The sequence below is a fragment of the Cynocephalus volans genome, chromosome 5, assembly GCF_027409185.1.
Source record: "Cynocephalus volans isolate mCynVol1 chromosome 5, mCynVol1.pri, whole genome shotgun sequence".
Classification (NCBI taxonomy): Eukaryota; Metazoa; Chordata; class Mammalia; order Dermoptera; family Cynocephalidae; genus Cynocephalus; species Cynocephalus volans.
In genome coordinates this window covers 106688951-106691663 of record NC_084464.1, presented here as the reverse complement: position 1 = coordinate 106691663, position 2713 = coordinate 106688951, and the positions used below count along the sequence as shown (strand labels likewise).

Below are 2713 nucleotides of genomic sequence, written 5' to 3'. Positions count from 1 at the left end.
AGGTATAATCTTTCACCCTCAATCATACTCTCCTCTCCAAAGGAACTACTTTAACATTTTAGTATATGTATATTCTCCTAAGGAGTTAGATGCAGTTTGAGCAAAGATCTATGATATGATTTATGAACAATTAAAAAAATTAATCCATTATATTGCCAGGCTTTAGCATAATTGTCAATTGCTCAAAACATGCTGATGTTACTTGATTTTATTTATATCTCATTTACTTTTCTGTGAGTAGATATAACATTTCAAAAAGGTAGTCAATTCTCCAACATTTATGTCGTTTTTCAGAATCATCAACCTTCTCCAGACAATGAATATTGCATATTGCACTGAAACCTTTTAATTTCAGCATCTGGAATATAAAATGGTGGGCCTGCATGTTTAGTTGGATCATAAGAAAGAACGGACACGAGGTAGTGAAACCCTTTTCTCAGCATGGACAACAATATATCTGCATAGCATTTGTGATCATCTGGGTTTATAGCAACTAAAGCTTCTCTGTCCAAAGTCCTGTCAAATTTGCCAATATTTGTTCTGGGAAGATCAAAAATGCTACAACAGTACAGTGAAATATACCCCAAATAACTCTTAAATACTTTGGAACCAGGAATTTCAAAGTGATTGATTGGTTCTTCTGTTACTCAGAAGAAAAATTCCCGTATCCCAGGTTCACTGATTTCCACACCAACTACAGTGTGTCCTCGATTTGCAAATCATTTCAAGTCTACTGCTTTTCTGCAAAGAGGAAAAAGTGCACTCAGTGCATTCTCACCTTTAAGAAAAGTATCCAAGTGCTTCTTTAATAGCTGATATCCTTGTTCTTGATGAAATGCAATTTCGCGGTTTACCCACTTGTCTTGCCATTCTTCCAGAGTTGGTGCTTGGTTCTTCTGTACCTCAGTGTCGGGGTACTCTTTAATATCAACCAGAGTTCTTGTATCATTCATACTTTCATGGACCCCTCTGTTTCACAAGCAGATGTCTCCAATGCCTCGCCTGCAGCAGGGTGCCTGCCACTGCTCCTTTTTTTTTCTTCATAAGAGGCTAACCTGGCAAGCGAAGTTTGATGTAATCAAAGTGAAAATCAGGCCCATCATGATACAGCTATGACACATGAACTCTCTGGCTGTTCTCACTGAGCAACTGTAAATGTTTGATTCAGACCTCAAAATTCACCTAAATTTGGTTCCATTTAAGTCAAGGTTAGATTTTAAAACACGAGTGAAAATGTTAATAAACAGTTTTCAGTTGCATATGAAATCAGTGTTATTTGTCTCTATACCCACAAGAATTCAATAATAGCAATACTAACTACTACTAGACACCCAAGATTTATGAAAATCATATCATATACCAGATATAATAGTGAATGCCTCACATTCTTTATTTCACTTAATGCTGATAATTGACACTATGAAATTGGGTTTACAGAAATGAAGAAATTGCCTAAAGTTACAGAGCTCAGAGGTGTTTCTATTTGTGCTTAATGTTTCACATAATTATTTAGCAGTACTTAAATTATGTATTTCATAATAATTATGATCTTTCCACAACAAAAATATAGATTATGAAATTCCATCATAAATTAAGATGCCACTTCTTTCTAAATGATAACATGACACTAAAACATAGGCATTATTTAGTCTTAACTAATTTAAATATATGTCTATATATAAGATTCCCATTTTTCAGATGCGAATCTGTTAATTTATTCTCTGATCTCTCTCTTATGACCCCTCCTTTACGAATGTATTTGCCCGCATCCAGTCATTGTCTTCTGTTTCTCTCAATAACACAGGCTTAGAGAGCTCATCTGTGGTTATATTTTAACTGTCACACCTGGAAGACTTCCACCTCTATCTCTGACTTTACATCTTGTTTTGGATTGTCTCTGACTTTCCTAAGTTTGAATAGCTTTCTGTTCATTTCGTTGCAAGCATATATTTAGGAACACCTAAGTAGTAAAAAAGATTCATTACAAATTCATGAGAGTATATCACTTTCTCCATTTTTAAAAATGATATTAAAAAACTTTATAAAGACTTATTAAAATATTAATTTTTTCTATTATTCTTTCATTTGGAGGCCTCTTTTTTACACAGACAGTGTCAGAAAACATTTGTATTTTGCATTAACATCTTGTGTTTTCATCAAAGCATTGAAACTGAAGATTTGCCCTCCATTTATGAAAATATCTTTCATGTAACCAAATCTTAAATGACAGTCTCTATCGTCAAATGAGCCAAGGCCAACCAAACCAGACTTATTTGCTGTTAGGACAAACATCCAGATATGTCTATTCATAAACTTTTTAATACATGTCCCCGTGATATCCAACTCACATTTTAATTCTAAATCTTAGATAGCTCGGTAAGTATAGGTACTTAGGTAGATAATAGATGGAGGGGGTAGATAGATAGATAAAAGCTTAATGTTTTTAACAGCTATACTGAGGTATATTTTACATGAGAAGATTCATCCCTTTCAAGTGTACAATTCAATGACCTTTAATAACTTTACCAACTGATGTGACCAGCACCATAAACTAGTTTTAGAACATTTTCAACCCCTCTCCTCATAATACTCTTCATGCCCATTTATAGTTTCACCCAGCACCAGCCCCAGGCAATCTCTAATTTGCTTTCTGTCTCTATAAGTTTGCCTTTTTTGGAAATTTCACATAAATGGAATCGTATAATACGTGACT

The 2713-nt window shown here is 34.1% G+C and overlaps 1 pseudogene; it reads right to left on the bottom strand.

The window, feature by feature from the left end:
* Positions 1-223: 223 nt before the first annotated feature.
* Positions 224-953, bottom strand: LOC134378842 (thiopurine S-methyltransferase-like; annotated as a pseudogene).
* Between the last annotated feature and the right edge of the window lie 1760 nt (positions 954-2713).